At 42.0% G+C, this 19,368-nt stretch overlaps 1 protein-coding gene across 5 annotated transcripts in view; it reads left to right on the top strand.

The window, feature by feature from the left end:
- Positions 1–19,368, top strand: part of LOC311250673 (rho GTPase-activating protein 44-like) — a 70,086-nt gene that overhangs the window by 7,644 nt on the left and 43,074 nt on the right. The window lies entirely within an intron of this gene.

Genomic DNA, 19,368 nt, shown 5'->3' on the forward strand with positions numbered 1-19,368 from the left:
TCTGTCCTCCGGTGTAAACTTTACTTTGTGAAAATGCAGCGCGTCGCTCAACGATGCTCTGACAGCTCTACCCCGAAGGTAATTAGCACAGAAAGAGGAGATGATGCTGTGACTCTTTTGAGGTGTATGATTATAAATTCACCACGCTACACTGAACTGGATCATGTTCCAGATGTAATTACTTCACAGAGTTTATTATCTTGTGAATCAGTGGTAGTTTGGGGGCTAAAGAAAAAGAAAAGAGCCACTGTGACATGTTTTCTGGACTCCTCTGTCAGGTTTTTAGGTGAAACCGAGGGAGCCACTGAGGGAGATGTCATTGGCAGTGGAGCGTTATTGAAGTCACTGGAGTGTGATGATGGAGACGCTGCTTCGGGTTGTTGCAGAGCAGACAGACAGACAGATGCCCGACCTCCTCGGCTCTGCTGCAGCTCATGACAGCATGACATTTGGAAAACAGTTTTGTTTATTTAGTTAGGAAATCAATCAACAGGATGTTACTTAGCTGCCAGTCTAGTCACTAAAATATATCGTAGAAGTATAGACATAGCTCAAAATCGCTCTTCAGTTGAATACTGGGGGAAGTGCACCTCTTTACGTAAGATGTTCGAGGCTTCAGATGAACTCGATGACTCCGCTGCTCTCTTTTATAACACTGTACACTATATATGGCAGTTAATTTTGCCAACACTTTAAGGACAGTCGTGAGAACTGCTGTGTTCTTAACTCTTCAGCTCTGACCCACAGACGCAGAGCAGATTTTAAAACCAGAATCAAGCCTCTTAGTGGACTCTCTGCCGGCTAACATGTTTGTCCAGTCGTGTGTTAAAATGTTAAAGATGCACGTCATAGTTTTGCTTCCTTGATTATTTCATACTGTAGATGTTGAAAAAGGACAGGAGCTGGCTGAAGACCAGTGTCCGGTAGATGTGGAGTGATGCAGAGCGTGACTCAGTGGTCTGACTGTCTGGCAGCGGCGGATTTCACAGTCCAATGTAACAACACGGCCAAAAAAGACCACTAAGTTGAATCAACACCCCTCTGATTCATTCACAACAAAAAAGGAAAATTACAGGCTTAGTAAAGGCAGCATTTACTGCTGGACTTTTGTAGTGGATTGTAATATATTTCTGGTATTTTGTCCAGTATTTGTCCTGCACATTGATACTCTCGTTAGTGCTACAACAATTGGTGGGTTAATTGACGATTCCCTGGTTTACAAATGTGATGATTCTTTGAGGAGAAATATGGAGATAAGTGTTGTTTATGTGGCGTACAAATATCACATATTATTCAACACTGTTTGCCCCAGTCCCTGCCACTGTAGCAGCCTGTGCTCTTCTGGTTTCAGGCTTGTAGCCAGATGTTGAGCCTGCTGAAGGGATTTGCTCCCTTTCAGCCACAACAGCATCAGTGAGGACCAACACTGATGTTGGGCGATCAGGTCTGGCTCACAGTCAGTGTTCCAGTTCATCCCGCTGGTGTTAGATGGGGTTGAGGTCAGGACTGTGCAGACCAGTAAAGTTCCTCTGTACCAAACTTGGAAAAACCCGTCATTGCTACATAAAACTCATTTACCACTTACCACTCAGAAGCCATACTCCCTACCTCACACACATATACACATCACTGCCACAACAAATATCATATTTAACATACTTAAACACACTTCATTCACACATACCCTACCTAATCCCTGTAATCTCTCTGGATATTTGTTTAATTGTTAGTTATTGTGTTGTTGTTGTTGTTTCCTTTTTTTCCTGTGTGCACTTCTTTGTTTTGTAAACTTTATCACCAATAAAAACAAGTAAATGTACTTAGTTACATTACAAGTCCCGTGTGTATGTGACCACATGGCGTCCTGCTACACGCCCATGTTGCCATGGTGACCGGGGTCCCTCAGTTCTGTTGTCGCTGACGTCACCCGCCCGGTCACAGCCACACTCCACCTTTCCTGTGTGTCTCGAACGGCCACCGCCGCTGAGCCGTCCTGGAAACATTAGCTCAGCTGCGACAGGGTCCCACCTCGCTTTAAAAAACAGGCTGCAGCCTCTGAGGACCGTTAAAACAGCCGCAGCTGAAACCCGAGCGCTTCGTCAACACGGCCCGAACAGGACAGGAAATGACATCACGACAGAGAGAGGGGGGCGGTAAACAGTCCCAGAGCTGCCGCAGTGTTTTCTCTCCTGTAATGGACACTAATCGTGAGCTTGTTATGGAATTCCACTCAAGTGAGCGCATGAGATGCTGACGTCTCATTCAGAGCTGTCAGGGCGAGTGCGAGGTCCCAGAGAAAACACTGCGCGTCAACGTCCCGTCTCTCTCTGATGCAAACAGAGCGGCCGTGTTGATGAGGTCCGGGGCGACCATGAGTAAACACTTCTCAACTGTGATGGAGCGCAGCTGGAGGAGACTGTTTTCAGGGGTTTTCGTTCCCGAGCTACTAACAAGGGATGGGAATTGATTAGATTCACCATTATCGATTCATCTTATTGGTCTGATTCTACATTTATTTTATGGAAGTTTTGCTGGCTTGGATGGGAGAGATGGGAAAGTCGAGCTAGATGTATCCACAGTCTGTCGGTCATCATCTAAAATGGATGAAATTAGAGAAGTTTTGTACAATATTTGTTTAAATTGAGGTTTTCTTGGTCAATAAAACATTTCAAATCATATCTTGTAATAATACATCATAACCTTTAAACCTTCTTATTCTCATTTTTCATTTTATAAGGACAGCTGACAAAAAAGCAAATAGGGAACAAAAAACGAAAGAGTAAATAAATCCTTTGTTAATTTATAAATCAAGGCAGAAATGTTTGACATGGTACATAAAATAACGATGAAAAATCTGTCTCATTGGCTAAAACACACCATTTTTTTTTATTCCCAGTCCTTTTTGGAGTCGTATGGAGATGGTCAGCCGTTCATTTTTGTGTGAATGATCTGAAGTGTGGTGGAGTGAAAGCTATTGTCCTGTGAGGCGGGAGGGAGAGACGTGATACTGCGTGCGTTGAAAGGGACAGGTGCAAGCAGGTGCTCTAAAAACAACCGGAAGTTAGTTATTGTCGTTCGGAGCACTTATCAACATCATCAGCAGTTGCAGCAGTGACTGTGACACGCAGCTCAGGAGGCAATTAGGGTACTTTAAAACACTTCGGCGCCTGATTGCTGCAATTTGCATCCAAAATCGCACTTCTCAGAGTCATAACTCAGTCAGATGTGAACACACAGACGCAATACACATATTTTTGCATTCAGTGTGAGAGATCAATCATGTGTCTGCACGACGAGTTAAAAAAAAACATCATATTGCAATTATTTGACAGATTGTGTTATGATGTTATGATGATATTTAAATAGCACCTTTAAAGAACAGAGCTTACGAAAGCAGGATCCTCAGACGGCAATTTAACAGAATAGAAGCAAGAAGGTAAAAAAAAGTGAAAATAAAGTGAAAACAAGAGGACAGAAGACACAAAAAATAAATAAAAAATAGATGCGATGTCATCATCAGTGTATAAAAATGCAAATAAATGTTGATAAATCTGCTTTTAAGTAGTGAAAATGACACTCCTTATGGTCACAGAACTTGCCTTTGAATTATCATTTTTTTAAGTTGGCTTCAATCTCAAAGTAATTCAGTGATAGTTGTCTCTACATCCATGGATGCATTGCAAAAAGGAGTCGCTAATAGCCAATTCGGCACACTTTTAACGTGCAAGTTTGCCAAAATGTAAACAAACATAAACTCAAGTTGAAGCCCACACACAGCTGTCTATATTCAGAGTAAATGAGGTGTCAGACATTGAATTCTCCTCTGTTAAAATCTCCCACTCAGCTGTTCTCACATCAAACAATGAACCTCAGAGCAGACCGTCTGAAATTACCAGTCCGGCTGATGCAGTTGACGCCATCCTCATTATTTACACACTATCTCGTGTAGCCGGCTCGCTCAGAAGGAGCCAGAGTCATTCTTTCCCCACGCTAATGGGGAAGATTTTTTACTCTCCTATTGTTACTCCTCGCTGCCTGAGCTCATCTGTGCGGGGAGATTTTTCACTTCCTGCAGTGAGTGCAGCCTCTCAGTGGAGGGTGATTGAGACAAGCCATCTCAGACACAGGGAGATGATGCAGCAAGCATTGTTTTATTTTCTGGGTTTATTTTTGCCATCAAACAGAACAATTAGATAGATAATTGAAAGGGAAATGTTATAGAATATTACAGAAATTGCCTCTTATTGTTTCTAGACTTTTCTCTACTTTCTTTGTGAGTGTGTATGTTGGTTTGTTTGTGTAGTTTCCGAAAAAGAGATAAATTGCTCTGCATGTCATCAATCGTCTGCAAGCTCCAAATTGTCTTCAGTTAACTTGTCACAACTTGCAAACATGTAAATCTGCGTCAGTGCGAAATACCAAGGAAAACAATTCTGATCAGACCAGTTTAACGTTGCAAGTGGGGTTCGAAAGTCTGTCAGACCATTTTATCCATCAGACAGAAACAGTCCGGCCAGCTGTTTGAAGGCGTGGCAGCAGAGCAGCTGCGCTATAGCTTCTTCTACTGTACCTGTAGCCTCGTCGCCACCGCTGCTATCTATGTCTGTTAAACTTTAATGGGAAGTCAAACCCTCGGAGCTCAGGTGTCATTGTCACTGACTCGCTGACTGTGGTGTGAGATGAGGGGCAGAGGTGAAGAGGACAACTTCACATGCAAGAGGAGTGAGGCTTGTCTGCATTCGTCTGGCTGCTTTAATGGATAAGATGTGACAAACGTGTGGTTGAGTTAGAATGGTTTGTTGTCGTCTCTCCATTTTATTCTGAATGTTAACACACTGTAGTTGGTTTTCCTACTGCTAGTAATACTCATGGTTTGGGTGTTTGGTTCAGCTGTTTCCTGTTTTATTTTGGTAGATTTATCCTCACGTGTCATGTTTTACTTTCCACTTCCTGTCTTTGTTTATATATCATTTCAGAAATAATCATATCGCATATCTCATGGCCATTCACGTACGCTGGGCCTGCGCGTGCCGTTGTAAGGAAGCAGATTGTTTAGTATCTGTTTTTGTCTCTTTTTTTCCATTGTTGTATTATCAATGTCCATTTGTGTCTTTCTAAATATAAAATTAAACGATATAACATCCATTCTTCAACAGAAGTATGAAAAGAAATATATACAAATGTCCAATAGGATGAAATGATGAAGTGAAGACATTCTATCTTCAAAAGGTCAAAGGTCAACTTTTCACTGTGATGTCATAATATTCTGCCGAATATGTTCTGGCCATTATTCAACGCCACAGCTCAGGAACAGCAACACGACTCGCAGGAGGCATACAACTGCAGTTGTCATTTCTAGTTTACCAGAAACCTCGATATCGATATTGTGACAGCATTGTAGAGGAGACCATTGGTGCTATGACAAGATATCAACACAGTGAGATCTTTGATGAGCAATCATCAGCAATGTGGATATGGTTAAGGTAAGTTGAGAAAATGTCATCACTTTACTGTCATGCAGCCTTTAAAGCTAGGAAAAGACATAACTTAGATGTAAAAAATCTAAGAATTTAGTGAATCATTTATTCAGAAGATGTCGACAAGAAGGACCCTCTGATGGGTCACAAGTGTCGACTGGTAATCACGGCACAGTGGATGGATGGCTCAGAAAGTGTCTTTCTGAATAGGACAGAGGAGTTGAGAGCTGGAGAATAAGCCTTTTTTTTTCATTTCTTACCTTCACCCTACAGCATGTGTTTCTTCTCCCAGCAGTGGCTCTCAGCCATAGATCACTTCAATAGGCCTCAACCCACACGGCCTCATTTCAGCGCCGGGATTCCATGGCAACAGTTGAGTCATTTACTCATGGAGCCGCTGAGATGATGATGCAAACATGCTGTATCTGATAGTGTAGGTGACTTAATCAAGTGTAATTATGAAAGAAGCTGAGTGCGTCTGAGGTGATACTGGCTTTAAACTTTTAGCTTTATTTGTGTAAAATACGGTTCTTCTTTAAATAATTAAACGTCTTTTGGTCTTTCTATTGCAAACACACTGCCAGGTAAACCATTTCTGACTGCATATTAAGTTTTAAATTTAAATTGTCAGGCTGTTTACGAATGGCAGCTGCATTTAATCTTTGGTTTTTAAAACCGGAGCCTTTTTTTTCTCTGCAGGTTCTTCAAATGTCTTTAGTCGGCACGCCTCGTAAACAGCAGTAAAAGCTGCTAATCTGCTAACAGAGCTTTTCAGCCCGAACCACAGCAGTTGTCCATAATAAATTGTTATTTTTGGCAAGAAGTGGGTGCACAGAGCTAATTGTCCTCATACGAAATGCAAATGGATTCAGCTCCTTTTTGGGAATCCGCTGCTGTCAAAGTAAACCAGTAAACCAGAGAGAAAGTGGGGCACAGTTATCATTAGTCTGGAGAGGATGAGCTTTACCTTTAAAGGTCCCGCATTATGCTAATTTTCAGGTTCGCAATTTAATTCAGGGTGTCTACGAGAAAATGTTTACATGCTTTAATGCTCAAAAACACATTTATCTCATAGTTTGGTTGGTTATGAATATGAATGGATTCTAAAAGAAACAGGTTTTTTTCTCAGGAAAGTCAAAGTGCGATGGATCACACTTTTTTTTTGCACCACCCTGCACTAAAGCATTGCAGCAGAAAGGTTCCTGCTGCAAACCCTCAGCTCCAAACCACTGCACAGACCAACAGAGTCAAATTCAGTTTGACAACAGACAGACGAGCAGTTCAAGTGCGATCCAGGCATTTCATCACACACCTGATGACACTCTCCTCCTCCCAGCAGTGCCTTTTTACAAACAGGGTAACCTCAGACAGACTGTGCAACACCCCTCTGTGTGAGCTGTTTGCGTTGTTATTTTAGCTCCATGAACTCTTCTTACCCTCGCTTCAAAAATAAGTTTTGTCCGAGAGCAATCATCAGAGCAGCTCTGTGATAAGACGGCTTAGTGGCACATAGAGATGTCACTGCTGATAACATGATGCCAATAAAACAGCGCACAACAGGGGTGCAGTTAGACCCCATCCTGCTTCTTCTTGAGCCGTAGAAATTAATTTGACTCTGCGTCTCTGTCGTTAAGTTTAGTATTCAAGGGGAGTTCAGCATTTGCTGCTTGGAGTTGGCGACTGATGAGACCAAGGAAAGATAGTTCTTATAGAGGGGAGTGAATGTGGGAAATGTTTGGGAAAGATCACTAAATAAATGGCACAGATGAGGGGATGAAACATTAATATATGTAGGCATGTCAAGTTATTGTTTCTGCCACCTGTCGGTTAAAAGAACTGGTTTCTAAAATGTGAGGATTTGCTTGTTTTCTTCTCTGCATCATTACCTCCGCTTAGGTTGGTTATGTTTGTCCATTGGTTGGTTGGTTTGCTGGATGGTTGAGTGGTTTGTTGGTTGGTTTGTCAGCATGATCACACAAAAACTACTGTACAGATTTCCAGGAAACTTGGATTGAGGATGGGCATAGACCCAGAATAGATTTCTCACTTTCTTTAACATTGCGTTTTTGGATATTTTCATTAATTTCTCTTAGAATAATGCATGGATCGTAAAGAAAAAATCATATTCAAGTGGTTTGTTTCTGAATGAATGAGCCCAAATGGGACTGTTGAGCCTTGTCAGAGGTTTGCGCTCTACTGAGTGCCATTCTAGTTGTAAGTTGAGTCACTTTGGGGTTTTGAACTATTGGACAAAGAAAATAAGCTATTTTTAAGACATTGCTTCGCATTCTAGGAACTGCTGATGAGCATTTTTCATTATTCATTTTCATAGACTAAAAGATTAAATGATTCACAACAAAATTATTAAGACTTAACGGCATTAAGGCGAGATTTAAAAGAGGCAAAAGGCAATTTAAAAAAAAGACAGATAAGATTTTGGAAAATCCAATAAAAGGCAAGATGAAAATAAGATGAATTTCAATGAAACAGTCCCGTTGAGAGTTAGGCATGAATAACCCAGATGTTTTTAACTTAAACAGTGACGTGTATTGATAATTCAAAATATCAATTATAAGAATAAATGAAACTACAACCTAAAAGGAACTAAAGTCTGCAGGAATCTGCACACTGGGCTGTGGACTCGCAGTGGGATTAGCAGTATGTCTGTCACGTCTCAGGCAGTAATTTGCTTCATTGTTAATACAAAAACAAAAAAAAAAACTAAATGGAGCTTTATAATGCTCATTGTATAATCTGCATTGTGTTGTTTTTGTGTTTGTGTTTAAATCCCACGTAACTACAGAGGAGGATGAATTAAACCAGGAAGAAGTGGCTTGGCAGGTACGGTGCTTTATGACTCAGCAGCTGAGTCATAGAAGGGAACTCCTGTGTTACTCAGATCGCTTCAGGAAACACTCGGCTGAAGACGAGGAAAACTTCCAACTTCTCTCCTGAAACACACAAAATTATAAGACTTTATCCACAAGCAGATTAGGTCTCAGTGGGCAGAAGGCTTAAAGAGTTTATGGTCTGTTTGATAGCGTTGGAGCCAGTGTGCTGCTTCAGGAAGAAACACAATCCAGGAAGGCTGTTTGAGCAATAGATTAATGGGTTTTAAAGCTTATCAGACGCCAAAAACACTGCACAGTGGTTTACAATACCATGAGTCAGGATTTACTGTGAGACTGTGGGAAGATAACACAGCAAAAAATCATTTCATCCCATCTTTTGTTACGCAGTAATCCACTGGCAGGGTAATAAATATATGGGCCAATATAGTCTTTTTCTTCTTTTGTTGGTGAGTTTTATTATAGATAGTAGGAAGAAGACAGGAGAGGAGGGTCCCGTGCAGGTCCTGAACCGGGGACGTTTGTGGTTCTTGGTCAGCATCTTGACTGCAAGATCAAGATGCTGACATTGATCTTGCAGTCAAGATGCATTAACCTGAACCATGCATTAACCTGAACCTCTAACCCTCATTCAATAGCTAAAGACTTCAGGCATTAGACAGTGAACTGAAACTAAACCTAAAACCCTAAATCTTCACAACATCCCCCTAAATCTTCAGGTGCCTGCAGTGAATCCTTTGGTTTTCTACAGTGCAGGTTTTGCTCAAAATTGAACAAACAATCAAACAAAGGCTGAGCCATATCTGTAGCAAAGACACCCTGCTGTGTAATAATCCTCATTATTCAGAATAAAAAGCTCCCAAAGACCCTCCTGTCCCTTTCACTAGTGACAAATCTCTGCTTCATTGATGCCTGTGTAGCTGCTGGGTAATAGACACATGCTGTTTATCATGCATAGAGGCTTCATGTCACTCCATACATCTCTTTGTGAGCCTTTTGTGAGCGTGACAGCGGCTCTTGAGCTGATTTACTGACTGTGTGTGTCATCATAAGTTGGCTTCAAGGTCTTTCTGTATACATGACGGCTGCGTCGCTGAGGCGTTCAGTCATTATTGATGTAGGACGACCCAGAGAATGGTGGTTGTGATGACTGCGTGGGATATTAGCATTTATCAGAAGGCTATTCACTGCATCTGTTTACAGTATGATGGGACGTGATGGCTGTGGGGGCCTGTGAGAAAGGTTATTGTTATAATCACATGTTAAATCATGATTTGATGGAGGAAAATCTGAAGTTAACTCATTTTGTGTGGCACCTTGTCCACGTCTGCTCAAAAATATCTATGTTTAAAGGCTTCAGGCTGCTCCTCTGGCATACTTAACAAAGCTCTGACCCACTTTGTTGACTGGCTAAGTGGGTTTCTCTGTTTTTGGTCTCCTGCTTTTCTCACATCCACTCAACCTGCACGTCTCAACAGCTACACGCTTTAAGAAACAGTGGACGGATCCCTGAGGAACTCCACATTAAATATTGCAAAGTTTACAGAATTAATCAAATACTAAATGTTGTAGAACTCTTTATGTGCAGTGGAGGAAGGAGTTATATTTAGTTATTACCGTGCACTCACAGCGGTTAGCTTCGGAGCAGCAGCGAGGGATTTGCAGCCCTGAGTTTTGCCTCTCAGGCTGCATACACACGATGACGTTATCCTCTGATTGTCGGAGGTTGTACCAGCAGCCTGAGAGGAGAACTGTATTATTCAGAGTTGGGGAAAAAAATGTATGACTAATTTTATTTTTAAAAAAATGCAAGATTTAAAATTGACATAATTTGGGTCAAAACAGCATCAAGGCAATATTACAATACAACACTTAGTGTAATAATAACACTGTAATTAACATCAGATTTCAATTTTGTTTTTATGGTTGATATGAAAACCACAATATCATTATTTTCTGGATTGTTATAATTATGTCAAATGCAGGAACGAGCATGCACACACTTTAATTACTACCAATTAAAAAACCTTCGTTCTCACGCCTACGCCCTCATCCAAGCTCAGTCAGAGGGGTTATTTCCTGTCTTAAACTTTTTTTGTAAAACCTCAAATAACAAACAGGCATCATCATTGTTAAACAAACCATTTAATTATCGTGAGCAGCACACTTTGACAGGTAGAAAAAAAGAACAACAAACTACACAACAAATGATATGAATGAATGAACTGCCGCAGAACTTGAGGCAAGAAAATCTACTTTTGTGTGTATAAATTTGACCCATAATTAAAATATTCTTATATAAAAATTCAACATGCATAAAACACCAAAGCTTAGTAGTGCCCCAGTTGATTTGACATGTATAATTGCTGACGTCCCCCCTTGAAATCTTTATATTTAAGGAATACGTAACCAAGTAAAGAGACTTGAAATAATTCCTCGACTGCATCGTGAAGTGCTTGGGTCGATCTCAGCCAGCTCAGACTGTCTCTGTGTCCACTCAGCCTGCAGGTTCATGATGCAGGTGATGACTCACACAGCCAGGCTTCCCCCTCCGTCTCATCTCTTCTCAGGATGGATGTTTGCAGCGCTGCAACACACCACACGGCTGACCGAAGCTCTGATGAGCACATATAATGGGAAATGTCACTTATGTAACACTGTAAATAGCAATTATTTCTGTGACTCTGAACAAGAAAGGTTCCTGCACATTCACGTCAGTTTTCTCGTCTGTTTGAAAGCCAAAATTAAAGCTGAAATCGGTGCACTTCACTTCTCACACTCCCCCCTACATGATGAGAATATTAAACTGTCATGGACTGTAGGTAAACAGGAGTATTGCCTGGAGCTGTTATTAACATGTTTTTCTGGTTTCACTGTATCACAATTAGATACATGCATGAGCACAGACTCCTCAGATTTAAGGACATATTCAGTTTTGGGAATGTTAGCATTACTCCAAAATACAATTGTTTTCACAATGATTGTGAAAACAATCAAACGTCCTGTGATCCGTCCGGTTTCAGTGTAGGATCCTCAGAAAATGCAGCTTGATTGCCTAAAGATTAGAGGAACATTTCTCTTTCATCCGAGTCTCATAGCTAATTTTTCATGCTCACAGTCATCAACACTCTGTCCAAGATCAGGAATTCTTTTGATGGAGGCGCTAAAAGGACTTCAGCTTGCAATGTGTTTTCGTCGTGACACGCTTTCCTGCACATCTAGGCCTTCGCTGCGGTTTGGGAATTCTTGCAGAAGGAATAGTGATATGATATGAAGCTACCACATCTCCAGTGTATATCTGTTCCCTAATGCATTTGTTCCCAAACCTTTTCAGAAGTAAAACTAGCTTCCATTTTTGTGTTAGAGAGAAAGAGATAAACAAAACAATCATTTTCACAGACGAACATTGATTAATTGTTTATGTACAATCATAATAATGTTTCTACAAGCTCTGTAAATTTATTATTTTGAAAAAATGATTTGTCGACATAAAAATGTTAGCAATAAAACCTTTATAGTTTAATTTAAAATGTCATAAACACCGTGCTATATGGGCTGTGAGCTGTTTGTGAGCCCAAAGCTGTATATTTAAAAGCCAGTGTTGTAAATCCTGATAAAATACCATCTAAAAATGTGAACATCTCGTCACTGGTGACCACAGACGTTTCTTTTAAACGTTTCTACAATGGAAAAACGCTCACTGGGATCTCTGTCAACATCTCCTCTCTTCAACAAATGTCACCTTTAAAGGCTGCCAAATGTAGTCACATTTTCTCACATGTCAGTGCCTCCGCGTTGTAATGATGGATGCCTTGTTTTCAGATCCTCCTGTAGCGGAGCGCCCTCAGTGACTTGTAGCTGAAAAGAGTAACATATGCTCCCTAATAACATAGCAGGTGCTCTTCCCAGTGCATGCGGCGAGGCAGACTTGCTCTGGTGTGTTACTCTTCAAAGTCTTCCTCTCAAGACTGTAATGCAGAGCCTTTTTTCCCCCTGCCTCCGCCCATCAGCTCCGGTTTTGTGCTGAATTGCAGAACAGTAGCAGTTCTTATGTAGCCTCACCTCATATAAGCTTTTGTCTCATGTTGTTCCAGTGTTGAACAAAGCCAGTGTGTGTGTGTGTGTGTGTGTGTGTGTGTGTGTGTGTAGACAGATGAGGGACCAGGGTGTGCTGCCTCAGGGCCTCTCCTCTAAAGGCATCTGGTGCCCGGTTGGAGAGCCTTATGATGCCTGATGAAATCACAGCTGACATTTTGAAAACAGAACGCGCTCAGCACAGTAGATGAAGCGTAGCGACTGAAGGATTATGTTTGGTTCAGAGCCGAGCACGCTGAGATTTTCTCACCTTTTTCTTTCCTTCTCCGCATCCTTCTGTCTCCCATCCTTTATTTTTATTTATTTACCTTCCTCCTGCACCGGCAACCTTTTTTTTGGCTCACGACGGTTCGACGTGTAAAAATAAAAACGTGCGTGTTTCACGCGATCATGCTGAAAATTGGATGCGGTGAAGGGAGATAACAATCCAGAGGAACATGACAGACACATTGTTTCCTATCTGGTAAAATATTCACTGTTGCCTGATGCAGCATTGCCAAACGCAACATACGCTGCTGTTTGAGGCTTCCATCCTGATCAGCTGCGATAACAGCGATGAATATTTCACTGTAACAGAATGTGGAATGTGGGTCGCAACGAGGAAGCGAGGCCTTGCGGGGAGCGCCATAAATATCTCTCTCTCTCCCTGCTTTTTAATGGTTATGCTTTATTAGGGCCGTGTTTCTGTGTGTGCAGCTCACAGTAACAGGTTCAACCCAGAGGAGCTGAGAAGAGCCAGAGGCAAGACGTTGATTCATCTGCAGCCTTTGGAGCAAGAGAATTTTCTCAGTTTTTTAAATTTCATCAGGCGTTGTGGTGTTCCTGAAAATGGAAGAAAAATTTGCGGATGTTTGTGTCAGTGAAACGCAGGGAGAGGAAGGGAAACGTGTAAAGCAAAGAGGGAAAGGCTCCTGCTGTGCGTGTCGTAAGAGGAAACACCAGAAAGACACAGCTAGCTTCTTCACGCTGACTGCACAAAATGTTCTAGTCACACCTCCTCTATGACGGTGAATCCAAGTGGAACTCATGATGCCTGTTGGGTGTAACCTATATTTACTTAATGAGTTAATGAGATGGATACAGATACTAATATCTGCAGTTCAGTGTCAGGAAGGTTTACCCAACACTTGGATGTTACAGACCTTAAAATCCAGAGCATCTGGGACAGTTTATCTTTACAGCGTAGCGTAGCCAAGCGGGGGGTGTCAGTCAAAGTGAAACTGGAACTTCCAGATCCTCTTCCAGAAGTAACCTCATTCAAAACTGTGATATATGCAAATCACGTGGTCTGGAGATTGAGAGTACAGTTTTAAAAATTAGATATTGTTTTTTGTTAATTGTTTTTCTGTTTAAGGATCATTTAAGTCACCAAGAGAAGTCCAATGACCTGGCTGTAGCGAGCTCCAGACTGACGGTGTAATTTGTTAACAGTTAGAAGCCTACATTGGATATTACAGCTAAAAAATGGATGTATGACATCAGAAGAAAATAAGTGCCGGTATCATGGATAACAGAGAAACAGCGTGTGCACTATCATGCTTGAAAAAAATCAAGCGATTAATTTCTGAATGATGACACAAGGCGAGGAATGTGAAAACACCCGTCTATTTAAGCATCCAACAGACACAGAACAACATTATCATTCATTTGGAGTCATGTTTCTGACCGTCTGACAACTGTAAGTCCAATATTCAGGTGCTAGGTAGGGAGGGTAGAGTGGGTCTATCAGAGTCTTTTTTAAAGCTGAAAACAGCTTCCTGTTGCCAGTTTTATGTGCTAGAAAACCAAAAAAATGTGCTTAACTGCAGAGTTGGGCTATAACGTCCTTACTTATGGACGGCAAATTTCATGCTAACATGCTGATGTTTTAGCAAATGTATGTTGCACTATGTCCACCATCTTAGTTTAGCCTACCAGGTTAGCATGCTACAGTACCAATTAAAAACCAAACACAAAGTATAGCTGAGGCTAATATGTGACGTTGCCCTTCGTAAAACTTAATTAAATTCAAAAAAAGTTACAGTTTTCTTAAGTAGAAAGTGATATAGTAGATATTTGTTCATCTTAAAACACAGATAAGAAACCCAGAAGCACTTTTCTTCACTTTGTCAAAAAGACCGATAAAGAAAATCTGTCACAGAGAAGCTAATGCAACTACAGCTAACTCAGGTGGATGTCAAGACGTCGGACGACGGGTCCAACGGCTGTTTTGTGTACGTTGTGGAAATTAAATCAGTGGATGACAAGATAGCACGAAGAGCACACATGTTCATAGCTTATACTCACACCTAGCTCTGTCCTCTCCATCAACACATTCAGACTACATTCCTGTCGTAGGAATGTCGTCTCTCGCAGTCTGAATGGGTCGCTCTCTCCTGTCACTCTGTTGTCACTTTATGATATATACACATAGTTAATATATGCTTTGGTGGAGCCTCGCCCATGGTCTCATCACTCATGCTGACACATGCTGCCACAACACAGCACAGCGTATGACATGCTCTCATTATGAGCCTCTCAAACAATTGATCTGCGCTTGTTTTCAGTTGATGAACCCATTTAGTTTATTACAGTGTTGTTGTTTTCTTTACAGCAACGGAAAGTAATTAACCTCCTACGATATGTTAATTTCTGTGGCAGCACACAATACTTAAGAGCACTGAATAACTGTTTTTAGGAGGTGAGATTACACCTGACAGGTACAGATATTGGTATGAAAAGTATTCAGATCCAACACAATATAAATGCCACAGTAATGGAGCAGAACCGCAATTAATACTCATCCAAATTTCATGGCAATCCATTCACTCATTGTTGAAACATTTCAGTCTGCACCAAAGGTTTCAACCTTATGGTGCAGCTTAGATGAAAAGCCATCGGGGGCCCCTTTTCCCAAATTTCTTTCGGGGGCTCCAAACGCCTGGTTTGCTTCTCGTGCTGATGGACCTCTGATGACTTCCAACGTCGTGGCCACAAGATCACGAGTTCCATTTGAAGGCAACATATTTGGTCTGGGAGTGATTAAACGTTGTGGATATACTTCGTTTCCCTTTAAATATAGTGGAATTAAAAAATTAAATGAATGCTGTATTTACGAGGACAAACACAGTGAGCCGGGGGAGATACTGTCCTCTTTAAACATCCCATAGCATTGATACAATCATCACAAGTATTCAACGAAGCATCGTATCATAGTAACTATATATAAACCAGCCATACTGCTCAGTCCACAGAAGAAGCCTCGTAAATCTATGAAATGCCTAAAATTACATCCCAGCAGCAGCAGCATGTCTGTGTGTGTGTGTGACTGCATGTATGGGTGTGACCGTGTGTGTGTCACTGACTGTGTGTGTATATACACAGCACTGTATGTATTTGTGTGTGTATGTGTGTTAAAACAGAGAGCTTTGGTTAAGTGCTGACAGAGATTCAGCGCGGAGGATCTCCCAAGGCGGCCATTAGCCAGATGCACACGAGGACACATCAGAGGCTGCATGCTACACATATTTCATACACATGTCTGTGCCATCAGATGGGAGGTGCTGGTTTGTGTAGTTTTGTGTGTGTCAAAAGCTCGTTCTTATTTTCCCTGTGAGTGTGTGTCTGCACCAGAACGTAGCTTCAGATCTATTTTTGGACGTTGCCGGGCTCAACATCATTTAGAGAAGAAAATGTAGGCTACAGAGAAAAGACATCAATCACTTTCCGACTTGTGTTTCGATATATTGGTGTTGATTTACGTGCGCTGCTGCTAATCTCTTTAACGTTGACTTTTTTATCTCTTAGAGGGAAAAGGAAACTTTAACCATAGGACAAAAGCACTAGGAGGATTAATTGAGTATATCACCAATTATTCCAATGATTCATCGAGCAATCGGATGAGAAATACTTTTATGAAAGAGAAATAGTAAAAATACAAAAGAGAAAATAAGACAGATGTCTTAAAATTAACAAGTATATGCTCATTGCGGTGTGTTCGGCAGGTGTAAGGCATCCCCTCAACATAGTAAATAAATGATGAACTTACAGTTACTGTCACTGTAAGCGTAGCCGATTCTCTGTTGTCTGTTGTAAACCGTCACAGTTGACAGACCGACTTCTAGTTCAACTTTGACCCACTGTACCTACTGCAGATGTGCGTGCACAGTTTTCCTGTGCAATTAGGGAATTATTGTTGACGTTCTTGTAGCTCTCTTCAAGTTTTACCTCCAAAATGAAGTGGCATACAATAAATAAACTTGTTCAAAAACTGCCAGATTGTCTGACATGTGGTGGAATTGCATTAGATTATTAGTGTTGCATCATCACTTCTTGAGAGAAATGGTACGAGTTCGTCTCCTGTTAAAGTCTCCTCTGAGGTCACAGATTTTCAGAGTTCACTTATCAAAGATCTGTCTGTACCTCGGTGCTCTTCAGTCTGACTGGCTGTCTGAGCTGGAAACAGCTGTTGGACTAATTAATGCGATCTGACAGTGAAATGTGACATCAGTGTTGCAGTAATGCCTGGATTCACGCCGGCTGTCTCCTCCCTGTCGTGGGAGTCTTGCATGTTATATGTGCGTGTGTCTTACATAAAATGATGACTGGTACATGTGTCAAAGTCAGATACAAACAGTTACAGATGTACCACATCACTGGTGCTGTTGTGTCTTAGATTTAAGGCGCTATGTTTTACTCTTTCTATCTAACTGAAATGATGATAGTTCGAGCTGCAGCCCTAGAGCTGGCAAAGACCGCAAGGTATCACAGTTGGTCTAAAATTGGCAAAGTTTTCCTTTAAATACGACGGTGCTGGATCAGGCCGAAACCTCCAGAAGTGATTTTCCTCATGAAATGTCACAAAGGCTGCGGCTCTGATGTGAGCAGCTGCATGACCGAAGAGGAACGAGGTCAGCGGTATCCATGTCAACAGCCTAACCTCACTCCTCTGAAGGCCGCGGCAGAGAAAGAAAGCCTGAAGATGAAAAGAAGTGAAAGGAGTCTGCACAAGTCCATCGGCCTGTACGCTCACAGATCACCGTTACTGTCAACCCTCGCTGGGGTGAACAACAAAACACTGTTTAAAGCTGCACACCCCATGTCAGCTTGACAATGCTGTCACAACTCCAGGCCTCTGCACCATATTGTCTCTTCCCGCCTGTCACCTGCTTGAGTTATTTCACGGCTGCAGCAATGCCAACATGAATATAAAGGCGTTTTTGTTTGCGAGAAAATGTCTCACCCTTGGTGCATTTTCTAACTTTGGGCCTGTTTCTGTGCGTTTCTCCTCCTCAGTGCTCTTCTCACAGTTATTAGTCATTCCCTGTAATTGTTGAGTATGATGAGAACTTGGCAGGAGAGGAGCCTCCCCATCCCAATACTCCTGCAGAGACGAGTCCAATGAGCTGTCCTCAGCCCGGCTGCCAGAACGTTGTGTGTTTCCTCGGCTACACTGAGCCGAGGAAGGTCGAGTGACGAGAGGCTCAGACAGAACCGGCACGATTTTACGGAGAAAAGTGGAGCCGGAGGGAGATAAAAACGAGAGGAGGAGGGGGGAGAACGAATGAGCAGGAAAAAACAGCATCAGAGCTGCAACCTGCCTGCCAAAATATGTGAGACCCTAGTACACACCACCCCTGGCTCCAACCCAACTCCTGTTGAGGAGAGAGGACTGGGTGGAGGTGGTGGTGGTGGTGGTGGTGGAGGGGGGTGAAAGCTGGATAAACACAACATGTCTGTAGCTGGATGAAGAACAGCCACTTCACCAGATGTTCACTTTTCTCCTGAACCTGCAGGATTTGTTAATGCGTCTTTGCAGTTAACAGCAGACTGGCTAATTGCTCAACAGGGTTTTACCTGCGTACTCCACCTGAGATAAACACAGTCCCTCAATCGTCCGAGGTATTCTGTTGTGTTAAAGCAGCAGTTTCCAACCAGTTTGGCTCAAGATAAATCTGAGGTAGGACGTGCCAAAACGATTCCCAAAAAACTATCCCACCATTGCAGAATATCAGCGACAGGCGTACTGGACCCTCGTTGTACGCTGGCAGTTCGGTTAGCTTTAGCCACCGACACTACTTGGTTAGGTTGAGGAAGACATTGTGGTTTGGGTTACAATAACTATTTATGTAACTTGCAAACATATCTACGGTAAGCAAGTAATTCAGTTATATAATGAATGTGACGTCACTTAAAGCGACAAAAGTTCCTGCAGAAATATAGTTGATTGTCTAGTCTCGTCCCCAGTTCATCAAATACTGACGTTTTGGATTGCCGTCCGACCCGAGCTACCACCGAGAGCATCAGTATTTGACCATCTGGGGATGAGACTGAAAACTTACCCAGATCTTCTGCATAGCTTCTGTATTGTTTGGCCCGAAGAACATAAGCAATTGAGACTTCAGCCGACAGTACAGCCAACTTCCAGTCAGAATGGCTCAAAATCTGATAGTAAAATGGTAGTGATGCTCAAAAAAATGTGTCCATGTTCTCAATACTGCAATGTTGTTTGTAAAGTCTTGTCTTACATCGGTTCAGATGGTGGATGACACTGTGAACAGAAAACAACGGACACAATATCCCCTGTGGGATTTGTATGTGTGAGGCCATCAGTGTGCAGGTGTCCAGTCAGAGAATGTGCGGCCGTTGTTCTGAGCTCGGACATTTCAACATGTTTCAGTGTCTCTGGTGTCGAGAAGAACCATCAGTCTTGTTCAGACCAGCTGTGTAAAGACAAGAAAATAAAGCCAAGGGGTTGGATTGCTTGTCTGTTTGTGTGTGTGTGTGTGTGTGTGTGTGTCTGTCTCTCTGCTGTTGTGTTAGGAGACGGTCGACAGGCTGAGTGTGGGAGAGTTCAGTTGGGGAGGAGGTGGTGGCAACAAGGGCAATGCTGGTTACTGCGGTCTCACATGAGCATTACGTCAGTGTGTGTGTGTGTGTGTGTGTGTGTGTGTGTGTGTGTGTGTGTG

The sequence above is a fragment of the Pagrus pagrus genome, assembly GCF_965226575.1.
Source record: "Pagrus pagrus genome assembly, chromosome: 21".
In the NCBI taxonomy this organism is placed as follows: Eukaryota; Metazoa; Chordata; class Actinopteri; order Spariformes; family Sparidae; genus Pagrus; species Pagrus pagrus.